The sequence below is a fragment of the Camelus ferus genome, chromosome 36, assembly GCF_009834535.1.
Source record: "Camelus ferus isolate YT-003-E chromosome 36, BCGSAC_Cfer_1.0, whole genome shotgun sequence".
Lineage (NCBI taxonomy): Eukaryota > Metazoa > Chordata > Mammalia > Artiodactyla > Camelidae > Camelus > Camelus ferus.
In genome coordinates, this window is record NC_045731.1 from 15525881 (window position 1) to 15547388 (window position 21508).

The 21508-nt window shown below is 38.5% G+C and overlaps 1 long non-coding RNA gene across 1 annotated transcript; it reads left to right on the top strand.

The window, feature by feature from the left end:
• Nucleotides 1-1753: 1753 nt before the first annotated feature.
• Nucleotides 1754-20194, top strand: LOC116661706. The gene is made up of 3 exons (XR_004317612.1): nt 1754-1869; nt 4389-4396; nt 20183-20194. It is a non-coding gene; the product is annotated as an uncharacterized LOC116661706 (long non-coding RNA).
• Nucleotides 20195-21508: the final 1314 nt, after the last annotated feature.

Below are 21508 nucleotides of genomic sequence, written 5' to 3' on the forward strand. Positions count from 1 at the left end.
TAAAGAAGAGGCGGAGTCCATTCTAGACTTGCTAGCTATTTTATTTGCACACAGGATGGGAAAATAAGTATCTCAACTGGAAATTTTAGAGATTGTACCACTATGACTATAGAATACTTATTTTCTTTTACAAAACTCAAACTTAAAAAATTATTTTATTGTCCTTTGTTTAAAAAAAAAAAAAGCCTCCTGATTATACTTCAATTATTAACTAAGACCATTTCCCATGTCCTTGGTGAAGCATGTCAGAACAAAAATCCAGGTGTTTTTTTTTTTTAATTTCAGAGTTTTACATTTAAAATAGAGCTACTGAAATTCAGTTTTAAAAAACCTCCCTTTATGTTCAGTGCCACTGCCAATCTTTCAACAATTCATTTGACCTTTCTTTTCAGTCAGTAAGAGTGGTGGAAGTAATGGCTTTTCTTCTACGATAGTGATCAAAAGAGAACAAATAATTTTTGTAATGACAGTCTGCACTTAGTGAAGAAATATTCTATAAAAGAGAGATTTATTACCATTATTGTATAATTTTCTGGTGTGTAAGGCAGTCTAATCGTGAGATCTTACTTTTTCCCTTGTACTTTCTGAAGACTGCTGAACGACCTTAAATATGTTTCTTAAACTCCTTATTTGTCACACAGGGAGGGAATCAAGGTAGATTTCATGCTAAAAATTTTTTTTAGGGACAATTATATATCTTTAGAGTGACACTTTTCCTTGTTCTCATTCCATCAATTTTTCCTGATAAATAATGAGTCTCTATTTTTTCACTTAGATGAAAAGTGCCTGCTTTGATCTTTTTCAATTACTTTCCCTTCATTGGCTCTGTTCACTTCATCTGGAATTCTTAAGTGTATTGGTTATCTTGAATTTTCTCATAATACCCATTAATTAATCTTTTGTCTTTTATTTCTGGAAGAATTTTCTATCTTTAAGTCAATTTTTTCTGCAGTAACAACTGTTCTTAATAAGCTACTTATTGTACTAAAGAGCTTAGCAGTCATTTTTTTTAATCCAAGAAAACTTTGTGATCACAAATTTTTTCCCTACCCCAAACTATTGAATTGATTGTTGTTCACAATATTTATGTCCTATCAAGGATTTACTTGAATTAAATATTCCAAATTATGTTTTTTCTCTTTTCCTGATTGTAGCTATTGATGACTTTAAATTTCTAATGCTATTTCCTTCTTTTGAGCTGCAGTTTCATTAAATTTATGTATTATTTATTGTAGAAGCAAATAAAAGCTTATATTTATAGGTAAATGGCATAAGTTTTAGTGGAATGTGGAGGTCACAATACACATGTTTAGTTGATATAGATCTTTACTCTAAATAATGATGAAATTTTTTGATGCTAAGTTGCCTTCCTGCTTTCCTTCCCTCTTCTTTTCTTTCTTTTTGATTGGTATTTTTGGCTCTAAAATTTATTTTTTTGGCAAAATCTTATTTGAATTGATACAGAGATGAAGGATACACACACACACATAAATGTCTATATAAACTCTGCTAAATAAATAATCATAAAATCCCTGTTTCTCGAATCAATTCAAAATATTTTAAGAATGCTGCTTTCCTTGAATTAAACTTAATTCTTCTCCTCACTTATTTATTAAGCAGCATTCCTTTGTCATGCAGTGACTATAGCCTTGTTCTTCCTGTAAGTAATTGTGTTTTATAAATTTGTAAGCAACCAGAGTGATTTCAGAATTTGTTAAAGATTTACAAAAAATTGACATGATCTTAACCACATGCTGCTATTGCCAATATGCCCTTTAGAGTGATGTTTTTACTAAAAGCAATGTCTGACTCCTTCACATTCCTACAATAATGGCCTTATTATTATACTACAAAAGATGACATCTTCAAGTAAGAAACATTTAACCCTTTAACCATGTTCCATGAATTCACTTATTACACAATATTAACAAACTGCTTAAAGAATGAATCAAAACCATATAAGATATTATTTCTCATGTATTGGAAAAAAGAATGGGATGAAGTAAATTAAATCTAATAGTGTTAAAATATTCTAAGCCTTTCTAATGATAAAAACTTTAAATATAAAATATTCTACTTCAAAAATACTTTCAGAGATGTTATAAATGGTGAGAGGATGTATATATCATATATAGTTTTCTGTTTATGAATTTGATTATATTATAGCAATGGAACAGTGTAATATTAAATTTAAAAAAATGCAAATCAATTGAAGATATAAATTAACCTCAAATTTGGGTTGTAAATAATTTTATATTTAGCTTTCAGTTTTCTTTATGTGTTTTTATATCATTTCAGGAAAATAATTATCATACATAAATGTACAGATCTGAGTCTTTATCTAATATGTCTCAATCTCAAGAGTTCTAAAACCCCTCAATTTCCTTCTTTCCTTCCTTCCTCTTTCCTTCTTTCCTTTCTTCTTTTCTCCCTTCTTTCCTATTTCTTTATTGGTAATTTGGGGTATAAAAGTTAATTGTTGGCAATATTTTATCAGAACTTATAATGTGAATGAAGGATGAAAGATATATATACACATATAGTGATGATCCAACTTGGAATAAATATTTCCATATTTCTATGAAAAATTATGAATGAATTTAACTATAGTATGTTATTCCTTAACATTTTTCATAATATACAGTATATGTACTTACAACTTTATACTGTGAACTTAATTGTTTAATATCTACCTTCATGCATGGAAGAGTTTTTATGTTATTATAAAGTATACTTTAATAATGTGATAAAGGAGAATTACATGGTGTTAAGAAATTATGTTAATGTAATGGGCTTTATGAATTCACAAATTAGCTGAGCACTGAGAGTGATTGGAATTAGATAGGCAAATCTCTTGAGGGGAGTAGGGGATTGATGTGTAAAAGATTATTTCTAAGAGTGAGAATAGCATGTGTATGGCCCTGTAGCATGAGGGAACATAGTAAGTACGAGGATTGTAAGAAGTATATCTATGGTAATGATCATGAAGGTGAACAAGGAGTGATTTGAGGCAACTAACAAGGGTAAGGCCAAATATATAACAGTTAACATATTATACTATTGTCCTTATCCTAAGAGCAACAGGAGACCTTTGGGATGTTAACATGGTAAGATTTTGATTTTGGAGTTTGATGTTGTGTGGCAAGCAATGGGAGAGCAGGTAAACCAGTTAGAATCCTATACAAACAGTCTAGGAACAAGATACAGGCTTCTCAGATTAGGACAGAAATTACAGATATTGGAAATGGTGAAAGAGATTCAGGAGAGTTTTATGACGTGAGCAGAAGAGATATCTAGAAAGAAATCGATGTTCATTTCTTGAATGAGTTGGCGGATAATCCACTAACGGAAAATTGGAGCAGATTTGAGTGAGAAGAAGAAATCGTGAGTTCTGTTTTGGACAAGTTGAGACAATCAAGGGGAAATTTTGATAAAATGATTGAATATACGTGTTTGAAGCTTAAATGGATCGCTGGATTGATGATGCTTGTGTTTGAAGCATCATTTACACATGATCACTAGACAAGGATGTATACATAGAATTTCCCTGGAAGCCAGAAAGTTAAAAGAGCACAGGGCTTAATGTGGCTTGTAAGGCTTTAAAAAAAAGAGTTGAACTTTCAAAATAAACTGAGAAGAACCAAGGATGTAAAGCAGATAACAGGAACACACTGTGTCATGTACTCAGAGAAAAAGGTATTTACAAGAAAGGAACCATGAGAACTATGTTTCTGTAGATCAAAAACTTTATGGATTGAAAAATATCTCTTGTATTTATGAAATGAAGTTCATTGGCAGAAAAGATACTGCAAATAATTAACAGGTGTGTAACATCCGTGATGACTGATCAGAAACTTTGTTGCAAAGCCAAAGCCAGGCCCTGGGGACCCCTGTTCTGACGGGGAATCTTTTAGTTGCAGGTTATTGGAGAGTCTGGTGACAGGGTACATGAGAAGCTGATGCTGATGGGCAAGAGGAGAAGCAGACGTGTCTCAGAGCCGAAGTACTTTGCTATTTTAACAACAGCTATGGACATAGTTGTCCTTTATTCCTAAACAGGAGTCCTGGTGACTGTTGACTTCAGAAAAAAAAAATCTTATTCAAAAAAATTGGTGGGCCAGGGATCATAATGGGTCAAAAGTGAGTAAAATAAGAAAATGAAGTTGTAATATTGATAGGGTCTTTTTATGTAGTGTGGATGGAGATCATTACTGGAATAAAGTTGTTTTGTTTAAATAAGAACATGTTTTAAAACTAGTATGACTGGCCATGTTGAAAAGTAGAGAAAAATTGAGCAACAGATTATATAATTCATGCCTTAAATAATAGGGAAATGATTATTCTTAGATAGAAAGAGGATGGTTCTTTAATTGTAAAAGGTGATGAAGATTAAAAAGTAGAATGTTAATATAGATTCAAAAGAAAAAAATGGCCATTGTGCGGAGTAACAGTAAGTTGACCGGAGGACCCACTGGATCACCAGGTTTAGGAATTTTGACCATGAATTTGAAACTGAACCAATTCGTCATGCTTGTGAATTTGTGTAGAAATGTGCATCTCTGTCCTATAAATTTTTTGCACTTTATAATTTCCTAATGGCTCAACATCTCCAAACAGGATTTGAGCACTCTGATCATGCAAAGAGGTGCACCAGTGTGCAAAGGCTGGTCGCTGCCTCAAGCTCCCTCTCTTGCCCTTCCTTGACCATGACAATGGATGCAATTTAAAATAAATGACATATATCTAGAAGGAAAACTAATAAAAATGTGCAATCCATATATGTAAGATACAGTGTTCTAGATCCAAGAGATGGAAATTTAAAAATTAATAGCTATTATGTCTAGAAAACTAAAAATAAGTGTTCAGGTTTACAAATTAAAACTTGAATGAATTAGAGGAGAATCTTGGGGCACACTGATAGGCAGAGTAGAGAGGGAGCCACCAATACAATGAAGTACGTTAACTCAGGCCAAGGGAACTGTGGAAGGGTGAGCAGGAGGGCTGCAATGTCTCCAAAGAATCCAAGAATGCGTCTTAACTCAGGGGATTTGAGGAAGCCAGGTTGCAAGGCCACCAATGAAATAACTGTACTGCTTGCTAATTCTCCCCTTTCCTCAGTTGAGCTTGAGAAGGCATCAGGGGATGTCTTGCCATTTGGGAAGGAGGTGAGCCAAAAAAACAGAAGAAAAGAATGGCACTGCTACCTTCAAACTGCCAACATCACTATGAAGTGGCAGCGACGAGCAGGCTACGTTGACCGTTAATTACCCATGGCTCTCAGCAACTCTCTGCAACGACTAACGCCTCACAAAGTACATTTCTGATCGTCTCAAGCTCCCAAGAACAGTCCTCCTGGCTTCTACCTTAAAAACCCAGATTCTTTTCACCTCTGGTTCTTTACAGTTGATCATCTGACTCAATCTCTAAACATTTATGATCCCGCACATATTCCAATTTGTAATTCATGATCAAAAGGCAAACACTCTATGATTTAATTCACACGTAGAGTAGAAAATTATTTTTTCTAAACTCATATCCACAGCTCTCCTCCTCCTTACAATGGCGTCTTGTGAGTTCTAAGGCTAATCCGTCTATATACTCATTAAATTGCATTTCCTATGTAATCAACACAGCTTTCTACCTATGATTTATTTTTTCTTGCTATTTTCTCATTTCAATCAATATAATAATGACTGTACATTTCTAATTTTAAAAAAAACTCTTGAACCTAGATTCTTCATCATTTGGCTTCTTATTATGTCCTCTTTCATAGTAGAAAAATTATTCAGATTGTTAAACATTTTTGCTATCTCCACTTCCTTATCTACCTCTTGACTTTAAAGTCACGTCAGTCAGATCAGTCTAACTTTGTCCCCGGCATGTGTTTAGGATCCTGTTTTCAAGATCACCAGTAAACTTCGCAGCTGCTAAATCTAATCTTCAATTCTCATCTTAGTTGCTTCTGAGCAGCATTTGAAAAAGATGGACATCCTCTTTATTTGAAATATGAAACAATTAGAGATAAAGAAAAAGCCAATGAGCCAGAGTAATGGTAAATTTATTTTAGGATATTTCGAATTTAGTTTGAAAAAAATGTGTGTGTAAATATTTATCTCTGTATGATTGACTTTTTTCTAGAACTTACTCCGCGTGTTTCTGAAGGTGTGCCCCTGGCCCACTGGAGACCTCGACTAAATGGGTAGTACATGATAAAGGCTTGCACGTTTACTGTGTCTCTGGATCACCCAAGGGCAGTCATACAGCAGAAAAGCATGGGCTGATAATGTGATTTTAGCACTGTACAACACTTAGGTGATAGTTCCATAGGATGGAAGATAAAATCTATAGAATCAGAAGGGAGAGACAGAAGAGAGTCCTGAGAACCTGCAAGATGCAAAAAGGGTACATTGTAGAAAAATCAACATTAGGCTGTAAGAAGTGCTCAAAATATTCAATGCTCACAGTTACAGAAAATTAGTAAATTATAAAACTGGAATTAGTTGACCCATTTCTACTCCATGATAATTGAATTTGCAACCAAAATTAGGTGATAGGCTCTGATTAAGTATATTAGCCACATACAAATGATCATTGCTCCCTTAAGCCACTATTTGAAATGGCCAGTTTGTTTACAAAGGTATGTAGGTATCACCATGTAAGAATTATAGAGCACATCTAAAAAGAAAGTGTGCTTCTGTTTCTACCACCAAATTGCCCCTAAATTGAAGAGAAAAGCAGCTTCCACAGCCTGCTTCTTATTATTTCCGTAATGACAGGACTGCAATGGCAGTCTAATGATAGTAGTCCCAGGGACCCCATTCGGGCACAGAAGTGAGAACTGAACATTTATTTTAGCAAATAAGCATGCAGTTAATTATAGCTCTTGGCTTTAGTCTGCCTTTCGCTTGCATGTTTGGAAGCTGGATTCACATCATTCATTAAAACACCAGTTTTCCAAGAGTTACAGTGCTTCTTAAAAAAATAACATGGATGTAGAAACACATCTACAACCTAAGGAGAAAAAGCTCCTCTTTCATTGTAAGGATCTGATGGCTGTTTTGTGCCTAAACACACGAACAACTGAACCACAAAACATCACTGGCATTGATGTTGGTGTAGCTCTCAAATAACTCTGTCTAACCACAGCAGTTGCTTTTCATATAAGCCTTAGCTGCTTAATATACGTCCTATAGTTGAATGTGCCACTCCTTGGAATTATAATATATACATTTTTTATTTTTAAATGCTATTGCATAATGGATATTCATGTCATATAAAGGTGGTTAAAGATGTACGAGGTGCTTCAAAGATCCTGTGTTGAAAAGGACAAAATAGAGGTTAAAGGACCCCCTGTAAGCTTAGCGTGGTGACATGAGGACGAAGGCACAGCCGAGGTCTCAGGTTTGGCAAACCTACGGGCTTCGGTGGAGTATCTCAAGATACAAATATTTTCCAAGGTAAAAGCGAGAGGGAATCTAGACAGATGTAGTCGAAGAGATGAAGGACAGCTGAATGTGACCCTATTCAGTCAGTCTATACAAGGAATTAAAAGGTTGTAAACACTCATTTTATCTCCAACAACAAGAAGCACTACAAGAACCCCTCCAGCATGCCACGCTAGCTGCTGGCCACAGAGGGTTCTGGTCATTCTGAGGCACCTGGTCAGACCTTTCAGGTTGCAGCAAGAATAATAGGGGTCTAATGGACGTTAGGTCCAATGGAAACGAGTCTTTGACTAGCTCACATTGTATTTGCTCCACTCCACAATTAATGTGGAACAGAGAAACGAAAGGGGACCAGTCAGCGTTGCCTACTTTCTTTTATTGCAACACTTGTATAAACAAACCGCCCCTTCATGGGTTAAGATTTAACAATACTGTGACAGAACTTTCTCCAAACTGGAGGGAAATTAGGGCTCCTAACAAGTTTTGTGATCTTCATGTTTTCAACAGTAATATACACCTAACATGGAAACGCACCACTTCCTTTAAATGCTAGTCTACAATTTACTTTGCAATCAGTTTTTGTTCTCAACATTGAATCTAATCATACCTGCTTATGGTAGGTTACATAACGGCCCCCCCTCACCCTCCCCAAACGCCCGTGTCCTTATCCCTAGAAGCCGTGAATATGTCTTACATGGAAAAACATGCACTTTACAGATATGATTACGTTAAGGATCTTGAAATGGGGAGGTCCTCCAGGGAATTCCGTAGGCTCAGTGTAATCACAAGTGCCCATGTTAAGGGAGAATCAGAGGAAGCTTCCACTACCAAAAACTAAGATGTAATGATGGAACCCAAGGTGGAATGATGTGCTTTGAAGACAGAGGAAGAGTTCATGAGCCAAGAAATGCAGGAGGCCTCCTGAAGCTGAAAAAGGCAAGAAATCAGATTCCTCTTGAAGCATCTAAGAGGAATGGGAGCTTGCAAAAAACCATAATTTAAACTTGTGAGTCCTGGAAATGCAAGGTAATAATTTTAAATCAATTCGGTTGTGAGTTTTTGTTATAGTGTCAACAGGAGACTAATACAGACTTTAATCTCTGGAGATGGAGTGCTGCTGTGACAAATAGTGAAACATGCAGAAGTGGCCTCATTACTGTAAATATGCCTCTTAGAACGGCCTTTGTAGCATCCACAGGTCTTGTCCTTTAACCTTGCCACTAGCATGTCGCTGAACTTGACTTTTAACTTAGCTTTACGGTGTGATGTATATTTTCGTGTTTTCATGTTACTAATTAGCATCTTTTTTCACACCCTTTGGTATGCTGTGTTTCCAGTTTCCCTTGTTTCAAGGTATGTTTTTAATTTCCCCGGTGGTTTTTATTGTGATCCACTGGTTGTCCAGGACTGTGCTTTTCCATTCCACATGTTGGTGAATTTTTTTTTTTTTTAACATTCCTTCTGTTGTTGACTTCTAAATTCATTCCACTGTGGTTGGAAAAGATACTCGGTATGATATCAATTAAATTTGCCAAACGTTTTTTGTGACCTGTCGTGTAATCCGTCTGTGCTTGAGAAGAAGGTGTCTCCTGCTGTTGTATGCAGCGCTCTGGGTGTGTCTGTCAGGAGAGTCGGGTCCCCAGTGAGGTCCGAGCCAATTCTGAGCGCGGGGCGGGGAGGAGGCTGCGCTCCAGGGATCGCATCTCGGTCTCCCGTCCACGGACGAGCCGCCCCCACCCCCCGCCCCAGCCCCCGCCCCAGCCCCAGCCCCACGCGGCCGCGGGGACGGTGCGTCCGCGGCAGGACGCGCGCGGCGGCGGCGGCGGCGGCGGCGGCGTTAACGGGGACGCAGGCAAAGCGAGCGGCGCTGCGCTCCTCGGAAGCGCTCCCAGCTGTGAAAATGCTATGAAAATAAGCGTCCTCAGCGGCTCAAAGCTTTCAGAGCCTGCGAAATAGGAAAACGAATGAAACAGGGAAAAGCAAAAAGAAAGTCGGAGCTACAGGGACGCAGGGACGGGGCTACATACAGACGTCGCGGATTGACTTCTGCTTCTTAAATGCAGGAAGGGGTGAGGCTATTACTTTTCACCTACTGCCTGGGGGGCAACGCGCAGCGGCCTCGCCCGAGGGCGCCCCCTCGCGAGCACAGCCGGCGTTCTGCTCCGAGATAGTTCAGACACGTTCTACCCCCTCCTCATCTTCGTTTCAGTAACTGTCGGCTGCCCTTTGACCCTGGGAAGGCGTCAGTGGCCTTGCAGGCAGAGGGTGGTAAATACATACCTTAACACACCGTGACAGTGTGAAATGTGACTACTTGGCTCTTTCCACAGTGTTACTGTTTCTGTTAATCAGGGGGGACCTGGAAATAATGCGGCCAATAAAAGCCTGGCGCGACCCGTTTCCTCCCGGTGACTTCACGTTCGGAATATAAGGAGCTTTGCATGCAGGAAATTCATGCGTTTGATCTCTAATTAGACTGGACGTCTCAGCTGCGACCGTCATCCTTCACCTCCCGGAATAGGGTCTGTTCAGCAGAGGCGAGGGCAGAGGGCACAGTGGACGTGGCAGCTGCCACAGGTGGTAGCCGAGACGTGTCCACGGTGACGGGCCTCAGCTCCCGAGGGTCAGCGGGAGGACACTCTGCCTCGAGCCTCAGCCCCCAGGAGGAGCCGCCCTGCGTTTCCCGACGGCCAGCTTGCACAGGCACTCTTGAACTTGCAAGGGCAGTGCGCGCCCCTCAGATTTTCCCGTGAAAGTTTAGCTGTCCTGTACATCTCCCCAAATGATAACCCTAAGACTGCTCTCCATTCAGTGGTTTAAAAAATGCCCAAACAGTGCAGACCTTTATCTAACGATCTCGTCTGGGTCTTCTCCCACATGCTGCCCTGAGAAGAGGACTTACTGATAGCTTTGTATTCCTACTTATATTTATAAAACTCCCTGTTTATTACTCAATATATTCAACTACTTTATATCAGTGATTGTCCTCATGATCAATGTGACCCATCAACGTATGGCCAGAAATTTGTATAAACTGGACGCAAAGTCCTGTCTCTCCATATTGCTCCTGCTTTATGCTTTGCTCCCATAAAGTATATGGTTTGCTCCTATATATTCTTTGTAACAGTCTGTCATTTGCCTTCAAATGTGAATTAATAGAATATGCTTTATTTTGTTACCAGACGTTAAATAACTGGCGATAGCATTTGACTTTTCCATAAGCTTCCAAATATAAAATCAAATATAGTGATAAAATCATAGTGGTTTGAGATCAAACCTTAATTAGAGTTTTATAAAGAAGATATTTAAGTTTACCCTAAGCCTAAAAGTCATCTGGTCTATATTAATTCACTGAAGCACTGCCGAGAAGCTTTCTTAGCAGTGGAAACAACCTTCCACTTACCACTAGTGAAGGGCAAGAGACAACTTTGTATGTACAGAGAATTTCTATGAAAAAAGTCACTTCAAAATAAAGACATCAAGCATGATGTAAAACCCTTTTATTATTTAACAAGTATTTCTTAAAATTTTATTATTTAATCTCTCTCAAGCATGGCCACCAAAGTTAATGTGCTTTTATCGTTTGGCCGTGACAATTATTTTTGTTCATTGCAATCATAAAATCCTAGAGTTGCTTATCAACACCTACCTTCTTCTTTTAGGAAAATGTACTTGTATGATTCTTCAGTGTAATTATTGTGGTTCATAAAAACTGTGTTATTGTGTTGGCTTAGTATAATATCCTTTTTTACATAAAAATAACTTACAGTTATTCGCTCCTCTGTTGGCAATTATAACCCAAGTCCACTGCAGTAATAAACCTGGCTGAGCACTTGATGGGCCACTTTATTTTATTCTAACTGCTCTTTTTCTATCATGACTATTTATTGAGTCTTCATAAACATGATGCACGGCAACAGGGAAGTGCCAAGACACTGACGCGTCCAACTCTGTTCTGGAGGCGTCTTTTTTCTTAGGCAAAAGCCTCAAGTTGTTATTTATTTGAAGTGTTGAAGTGTATCCCAAAACCATACTCTCCCAGGGTTTTCGCCACAAAACAAAGCTGTGTGAGCATTTATTACTGAATAGCACCAACCTTCCCCATGAGACATGTCATTGTGGCCTATGGTGGCTTCACTCCTGGCTTCACTGAAATGAATAAAAAAGCAATAAGATTGAACACAAAGAAGTCATCTGAGTCGGTGGAAATATGCCTGGCGGTGTTATTGCTGGGGTTGCAAAAGCTGGTAAGTAGTCTGATGAATCGTCTTCGCTGCACTCATCACAGGAAAGATGAAATCTATACACTGTATTTTTATAACACATATTATATATGCCCTCCTCTTTCCATTCCAAAAAGCATTGTTTTGTGTTTGCTTTTTGGGTATTTTTTTATGACTGGAGAAAATAAGAAAATGTATCTGCAGAGATGACCTCTTTCCTGAAACTGAGCTTCTACAAAATATATTATGTGACCTATTATGAAAGGAATGTGGTGATTTCTCTGCAGTGACCTGAAGTTTTAACTTTATATTTAAAAAAAAAAGAGAAGAATGCTATTCAACTATATTTGTATTACTGTCACCAGTTTACAAAAGCCATTGTGTGACAACATAGTGAAAGAAATTCTAGATTGAATGATATTGTTATCCAGATAGTTTGCCTCTTTGATCTAGCCTAATTTGATTTAAACCCATTTTCATTTGTTCTTTCATCAGAAACTGCTGATTATATATTTCAAAGTATTTACAGTATCTTCTTTCTTTTGCCAAGACTGAATTCAATTTTTGCATTTCATGTCTGAATAATGTGTTGGATATGAGTGTTTGCTATGCTTTCCACATAGATCCTATGCGCTGAGCAGCCCTGTAATTCTAGGGGACACGGCCTTAACTCAGAAAGATCAACAAACAAAAACGAACAACCCCTCCCCCCAAAATGCGCCAGAAAACAAATACTGATTTTAGTTTTGTAAAGTAGTTCAAGTGGACCCATGATCCATACATTGACATTCAGAACAATCTTCTCTTCTCTGGACCTTTGACAATTTGAGAAAACTCTAGGTTGTTGTTTCTCTTGGGCTGCAAAGTTTTGCTGAGGCAACAAATGACCTGGAGGTGGGGAGGATGCAGGGAATATCTGCCTGTCTATCTATCTATCGATCTGTCTTGTCACCTACCTGTCTATGTATCACTTAGACCTCTGCTAGTAAGTGTGCACATTAGAATTTTCACATACAGATTTATTTGTGCATACTTACTGAGTGTCCCTGGATGTGTTATTAATTAGTGTAATAAAAATATCACAGTGTCTCTACACTTCTTAAAGCAGAATGAGAGAGGAAGGCTATTGGAAAATTTGTTCCAATGTTCATTGTTCCCTTCAATAAGACCGCCACCCAGCGTGCCCTGCACAACGGGATATGTTCCCATTTTCATGTAAAGTTTAGAATTTTAAAATCTCATTATCTTGCGGCATGGTATCAGTAGTGAATAATAATAAGAATTCTTCTCGAATAATAGATAATGCTATGAAATGTCAGCTTTTGTTATGCACTTTTCAGTATTCGTAAATGACAACTTTAAATGAAACTGTGCTGGATCCACAGATTTCAAAGACGTTATTATAAATTTAACTGTTTCTTCTTATGAACGTGTTGCATCGAGTAGGATAAATGCTTTTTCTCTTTCCTAATAGCAACAAAAGTTAAAAGCTAAAGCAATAGCAACAATAAAAGAAGAGAGAATATCCCATTTTAATATTTAAGTATTCATTATTTATTTATTTAGCAGCATCTAAGTAGCTGAGATAAAATGACAGCATCAAAAAAAACCCAAAAATCACACATTGTAGTTTAAAACTACACTGGTATAAAATTAACACACAACTATTAATGTGAAAGTAGTAATTTAATAAATCTTTCTGACACACTGCTTACTATTTGTAAAATACTTTTGGTACCTTCTTCCCAAGTTGGGAATAAACACACACACACTCAAACACACTAATATTTGAATAGCAAAGTTTTCACTAGTAAAAGACACATCCCGTTGGAAATTAGTATTTACCAAATCCTCACAACAGGATAACTCATTTCAGAAAGGTCCACAATTTAGTCATCACACACAAAAATTACTATACAGGCACCATGTTCATTTTAAAAATGCAATTACTTAAGGCAAAATCACTTAAACGACTTTGTCAGTGTCACGCAGCTGGAAACTGAATTCTGACTCTGGTCTGCCGGCCTTCAGTGTGCACACACATGCCACGATGTGTCATCACTTTCACACTTACACCTAAGAAGTGCAATTGATAAACGGGGATGGGCGGATACTGTATCACGACTCTGAAGGCCCAGCAGGGGAGACTGTAGAAACAGGACAGAGCGATAGGTGAATCCTGTGCTCGGAAAATTTGATTCCATCATCTGCTCAGAGGATACAAAAAAGATGAAAAATTTAAAATGATGTTAGACTGCTTTAGTAGGACAATTAGAAACAGTGTGGCTATTAATAATAACTAATTTGAAAATTCATCTAATAAATTTTGGGAGGGGAGTGCTATCTTTAATCTTTCATATATGAAAAATATTGCTTTTTTTTTTTTAAAGAGGCTATGAATGTGGGCGTTAGTCTATGTTCCATGAAGGAGTAGAATAAAATAAAATATTTGGAATATTTTTTGTCAGGCAACCCATAATTTAAAGCGTTTTCCTATTCTTTAATTTGTGGTCATTGGGAGAAAATAATTTGTCAGTTTCCTTTTCCAACCTATAAAACAGAAATATAGATATGTGTTTGGTAATATAGTGAAAGTTGGATACCCACACAGTGTAGGCACTCAACAAAGAATTACTGTGGATTATTGTTGCATTATTATGTTCGCAGCATATATCTTCTCCTTTGAAAGTACATTTAAACATTTGGTTTTATTTTTACAGCCAGATTCAAAGGAATTATTTACACATCACTTTTCAGTATTTATTAAGTTTATATACATCACTAGCTTTTATATTTTCCTTTTAATAGTTTAGTACTATAATTGCCAAGAGAATCATACATTAAAATGAAACTTTTTGAATAAGTTTAAAGAGTTTATTATTTTTCCAAAGACCAACATATGTAGGAATATCTTTGCAAATAAGAACAATATGTTTGGGTAAATGTATTAAAGGTCACTCAGAAAACAATAGTGCTATAGCAGGATATCCAAAGATAATCTGATTGTCCCCACCCTTACAATTATTAAACATTGCAAAATTAAACCCAGGTATGAGAACAGTCTTTGAGGTAAATTGCAGCAATATTTTTTATCTACACCTTCTAGAGTAATGGAAATATAAGTAAAAATAAGCCAATGGGACCCAGTTAAACTTAAAAGCTTTTGCACAGCCAGAGAAACCATAAACAAAACTAAGAAACCATAAACAAAACTAAAAGACAATTTTCAGAATGGGAAAAAAATATTTGCAAGCGATGCAACTGACAAGGGATTGATTTCCAAAATATACAAACAGCTCATACAGCTTAATATAAAAAGAAAGAAAACAGCCAGATCAACAACTGGGCAGAAGACCTAAAGAGACATTTCTCCGAAGAAGACATTCACATGGCCAACAGGTACGTGAAAAGATGCTCAACATCATTAATTAGTAGAGAAATTTGAATCAAAACTACAATGAGATATCATCTCACACCAGTCAGAATGGCCATCATAAAAAAGTCTACAAATAATAAATGCTGGAGAGCGTGTGGAGAAAAGGGAGCCCTCCCGAACTGTTGGTGGGAATGAAAATTAGTGAAGTCACTATGGGGAACAGTATGGAGGTTCCTTTAAAAAAACTAAAAATTGAGTTAGCAAATTATCCGGCAATCTCATTACTGGGCATATATCCAGAGAAAAACTCTAATTCAAAAAGATACATGCACCTCAATATGCATGGCAGCAATATTTTCAACAGCCAAGACATGGAAACAACCTAAATGTCCACGGACAGATGACCGGATAAAGAAGTCCATTTATACATGGAATACTACTCAGCCCTATAAAATAATAAAATAAAGCCATTTGCAGCAACATGGATGGAACTAGAGATCATCATTCTAAGTGAAGTAAGCCAGAAAGAGAAAGAAAAACACTACATGGTATCACCTATATGTGGAATCTTAAAAAAAGACAAATGAACTTACTTACAAAACAGAAACAGACTCACCAACATAGATAACAAATGTATGGTTACCAGTGGGGGCAAGGGGAAGGGAAGGGATAAATTGGGAGTCAAGATTTGAAGATACTAACTAATGTAAATTTAATAGATAAACAGGGTTATACTGTATAGCACAGGGAACTATACTGAATATCTTGTAACCTATGGTGAAGAAGAATATGAGAACAAATGTATGTAAGTTCCCATGTGACTGAAGCACTGTGCTGTACACCGGAAATTGACACAACATTGTAAACTGACTGTACTTCAATAAAAATATATTTTTAAAAATAGGTGCATAGACATAGGGGAAAAAAATAAAAAATTATGATTACCACAGGGGAAAGTGAGGGGAAGGGATAAATTAGGAGTTGGGATAAACATAAACACAGTACTATACATAAAATAGATAAACAACAGGGACCCACTGTACAGCACTGGGAACTATATTCAATATCTTGTAATAAGCTATAATGGAAAAGAGTCTGAAAAATAATATATATGTATATTTTTATGTATAACTGAATCACTAGGCTGTTTACCTTGAATTAACACAACATTGTAAATCAGCTTAAAAAAAAAAAACACCAATTTTAAAAGCCTAGGTGTGTTTTTTAATTGCTTTCATTCTGCTAGGAATAACCCATTCAGTATTAATATAAATCCATTGTTGTAAAAATATCATTTGTTCTAACCTTCATTATATTTTGTCACTTTTTTCTGGATACTCAGGATCAAAAATGATCTTTGTTTTGATCCTTCAATTTTCCCTTCATACCTGTTTATCCTCGGTTTTTGCCTTAGAAAATAATACAGGAAAATATCCTGTTTGTTTTCCATGTGACAGTGTTTGTTTCTCGCAGCATTATTTATCAGCTTTTTAGTACTGTCTATGTGGATTTTGTAAATTCGTTTTAATTTCTTACACATTTTATTTCACGTACATTTATTTCATTTTTCCTCATTGCCTGTTATTTCTCCACCTTTATCTCTTTTTGGCCAAGTGTGAGTTCACGAGGTGATTTTTGGAAAGCACTTAAGGATGGGGGTTGGTTGCTAGGAAACCCAGCCATATGATTGAAGGGTTGGAACTTTTAGTCCCATTCCCTTAACCTCTGAGGTAGGGACAGAGGCTGCAGTTTGAATGGATCAAGTGGCCAATGATGCCTTGTAATAAAGCCTCCCCCAAACCCTAAAAGGGCAGGTTTTGGAAAATGTACAGATTGGTGAAGCCTTGGAAATTTGGAGAGACCGGCGCGCTTGGAGAGAGCACGGAAGCTCAAGACTTTTCCTCCATTTTACCTTACGCGCCTCGTCCATTGCGCTTTCCTGAGTCGCATCCTTCTGTGATGAACAGTAACCTAGGAAACAAAACATTTCTCCGAGTTCTGTGAGCCACTCCAGCAAGTTAATTAAACCCAAGAATAGGGGTCGTTGAAACCTCCAACCTGTTACAGGTCGGAGAGAAGCCCCGGTGACAGCCTGGACTCGCAACTTGTGCCTTCAAGGGGGTGGTGGTGCGTGAGAGTCATCTTGTGAGACCGAGGGTCTGATTCGGTCTCTCGGTGACTCGTGACTTGAACTGTAGGACATTCAGCTGATGTGTGAGGGTTGCTTGGTGGTATGGGAAAGAAAAAACATGCTTTGAAAGGTGGTTCTAGAATCCTTCTGGGTCCCCTTCAAGTAGGGGTCATAACGTTGGGCAAGACAGTGCCTTCAACCAAGGTTAGCTGGTGAAGAAGGACTCAGCCCTGAACCGTTAACGGGCGATGTTCTCAGCACTCGGGGGAAATGAGTACCCTTGTCTTGCAGGACACCTCGTGTCTAGCACAAGTGTATAAAAGCAAATAAATGTGCATAATGGGATGACATTTTTAACATGATCACCCGTTTATCTGATGATCCTGTGCACATTTTGGCCTTATAACTACATACTGACTCCATCAGCAACTGTTTTATTTGTTTGCACTGTCTGCTTTATCACGGGGAGGTAATTAGGTTTCTTCATTGATTTCTGCTTGGAGAAGGTACTGGGGATTGAGCCCGGGACCTCTTGCGTGCTGAGTATGCGCTCTGCCCCTTGAGCTATACCCTTCCCCCAGCAGCTATCGCACCAAGACCTAAAATGTAACTATTTGCATATAAGTCTCAAACACTTTTTGTATGACCATAACAATGCTATTTCTTTGAGTTATTCTTTATTATGAGCTGAGGTCTTCCTAACTTCCTTAGTGTGCTGTTGACCAAACAGGAGCCAGAACAGCAAGGCCTGAATATTTCAAGCTGGAGGAAACAGCTCAGGGAAGATGAGAAAACGCAGAAAGCAGAGGGTTTCCATGTCGGAGTGTGGTAGCGAACAGCAAGTCTGACTCAGATCGGTTCCTTTAGCTCTAACCCTGTGCTCTCCTCCCTTAGTCATCCTGGCTCTGCACCTTTTGTGAAAGAATGCTGCCTGTAGCCTGAAATATACCGGGCAGCCCATTCTCAAGGCTCTGCCCTTTAAGGACATAACACTTTCCCATTCACACAGAGATAAAAAGTTGCAGAACAGAGAGTAACATTTGTCTTGTGGGAGGTTTGCAGGGACACCAGGACCTGACCTCCATGGACAGCTGCAAGAACAAAGGATTCTGACATCGATAAGTTTTCAACAACCAACTACACCCCCTCCCCGTTTTAGTATAAGAGGAGTCCGAGTTCTACTTGGGGAAGATGGCTTTCTAAGACATTAGTCTCCCAACTTCTCAGCCTGCTGGGCTTTCCATGTAAAATCATTATTCCTTGCCCCAACACCTCATCTCCAGATGCACTGGCCTGTTGTACGGTGAGCAGAATGAGGCTGAACTAGGTAACAAAGAGGGCTGCAGAAAAGGCAAGGGACAGAAGTCTCCATCTTTGTGCCTTTTTTCCTCCATTTGTCTCATTGGCCTTGGAGCTCCAAGAAGAGAGAAGATGTGGGGAAAGAAAAAAGCATCCTGATAAATTCGGCAACTAAGGCTGAGTCATGGCGTGCTGGGGTTGACAAGCCTAGCCTGGGAGATTCAAAGCCTCTAAGGATGGCTTAGGGGATGCAGTGCATCATTTGCTGTGAAATGTGGCCTCACTGATGACCTTACAGAACATTGTTGGCTCAGCGAGTTCTATCCAGGCGCTCAGGCGTTCCAAACACTCCAGCAAACCGCGATGAGGGGACAGCGGAGGGCTGAGCGAGGGCGGGACAACAGGAAGCAGCCGGGGGTGGGACCAACTGGTGGAGAACGCGGAATCTTTTTTGGGGGAGCAACTTTCTAAACCCGCAGATCATGGCAATGAGTCCTGTGACAACGCCCCAAAGAACAGTTTGATCAGGTTGCAAACGAGTGGTCATACATTCAGCGGCCAGATCGGCACAAGCCAGCCCACACGAGGAAAGTCACCCTGCAGTCAGGACTGGGAAGCCTGCTCCCCCACCCCACGCCCTCAGAATGTCATCCGGGGGTGAGCACGCAGTCTAGGGACGCAGAGCACTCGCTGGAAATGACCGAGTCATCAGAGCCGCCAAAGCAGACTCTTTAAACCGGCTCCAGAAAAGAACCATGAATCTGAGTTCATCGCAGATTTAAGCGACTGCGAAAACGGAGGACAGGGCGCGCTCGTTAATTAGCAAGTTTCCTCTCCAGCTCCCCAGGGAGGAGAGCGCGGCGGAAGCGATTATCCACTTACAGCACATAAGGATGCTGCATTTTGAATAGCACGAGTAGTTTGAGTGAATTTGTTATGCAAATGTGCAGGTGAATTGACTTAATTCAGGAACCTCATTAAAAACCCTGCTTTTTTTTTTTTTTTTTTTTTAAATCTGCTACAGTCGTTAGCACATAAAGACCACCCAAATTTGAAAGCACGCTGCTGAGCTGGGAGCCAGGCTAATCAAAGTCTACAAATAGCTCTCAGTTTTAGAATGAAGAAGAGCAGGATCTTCTGGAACTCAATAAATCTAAGGCAAAATTGCAGAAAGGTAAAAAATGAAAATAAAAGAAAGTCATGCAATATCGCAAATACATTTGAGGCATTAATGTGTCAGAAAGATGAACTGTTTGGAATCTTCAAGAGAGGAACCTAAAATCAGAAACTGATCGTGTTCATACTTCACTGTCTATCAGACATGAAAATTCTCATCATCAGAACAGAGTAATCTGCTTTAGATCAAAAGGCATATTTATCCATTTATTCAGTACTTGAATTCTACAGTAATTGAAGCCCCGTGCTGTACATGAATCATTCAAAGATGAATAGGACGTGGGCCCTCCCTCTAAATACTTAACAGTCTTCTGGGAATGATGGACACAAAAGCAAAGTGTCACATAAAGGGTATTAAATGCCGTAAGAGAGGTTATGGAGAGAGACAGAAAACATTCTGCTTCAGATGGCCCTGGAAGGCTTCTCTGAGGAGGTGGAGGGCAAAATCAGAAGCAACTGAGAAAAATTATTGGCAATAATATTTCTACCATAAATAGCATGTTATGTATCAAAGGACAGAAATTTTTGATAGTGTCTAAGACATTTAAAAGATAGGTATTTTGCATGGGAAGAAAGTGGAATATCTTATGACGAAGATTAAGGTATTATTCTGAATTGCAGATAAAGACCAATTCACAAGAAGCATTTAATGTCACAATAAAACATTTGCATTTTATCTTTAAGGCAAAGGGGAATCATTTCTAAATTTAGAACTAGAGGATGATGTAACAATCCTTGCTCTCTCGTGAAAGCAATATTCTTGCCATGGCAGACAATGGTTTCACTGGAAACACGAATAGATTGTGAGGAAATACTCCAGGTCTTGAAAATACAAACATGATAAAAGTAACCTGAGACATTTAGACTGACAGTAAGGGAAAAATATAAGTTCTTTAAGTTATCGAGCAAATTGGATTTGCTGATTGGGTGTGGGAAAGTGAAGAGGAAGGGAAAATCAAGTATGAGCCATGATGTCTGCATTATTGACTAGATCAAAGTTAATGCCACTCCCAGAAGGTAGAAAAACAGAGGAGGAGCAGGGGCTGTTTTTTTGATGGTTTGTTTTCTGAGATGGGCAGAGATGGTGAGAAGGGGGTGAGTCCGGTTTCCTTTTGATCCAGGCTGAATATGATTGGCTTAGGAGTTACTCATCTTTATCAAAATGTGTAACCAGTGCCCAGCCACATATATCAATGCTCAAGAGAGTATTTCATGGTGGAAGTGCTGATTCGGCCATGCTTCGGATGGACGGGGGCACGTGAAGCCAAGTGTGTGCGTGAGACCACACTGCGGAAAAGCTGAAAATTAAGACTGAGGAGTGACAAGAGGGGCAAACCTAAGGGGAACTGGACGTTTAAGCGGTGACTAAAGGGAAGCAGAAGCTACAGGAGAAAAAGAAGAGTCTGGATACTTAGAAAGGACAGAATAGACCCCATTATTAGAGGAGTGATTTGGAGACCAAGAGAGGCATAATTCTAAAACAGAAATGTTTATTAGCACCATTCTGTATCTCAGAGAAAGAAAGTCATACATTAAAAAAAAAAAAATACTAGATGAATGTGTGGGCATCCCGAAACAGGTGAAGTGACTGAAAAGCAAGGAAAATATCACAGTCCACTAAGTTTGCAAGAAGTTTAGCTGCAAATTAGGGAGTGAACTTGAAGTTATATGGAAAATACCAGGTTGAATTTTGTTCTTTTTAAAATGGAAAACAACTGAGGGGAGAAGGCTATTAATGAGCAAGAAATTGCGATATTCAAGACACAGAGTCATCGTTAACCGTAACTCAGTAGCAGATCGTGGCATCACTAGCTTGTGCACGACAGCAGAGCCTCTCCTGGTGGCAAGGGCGTAACTG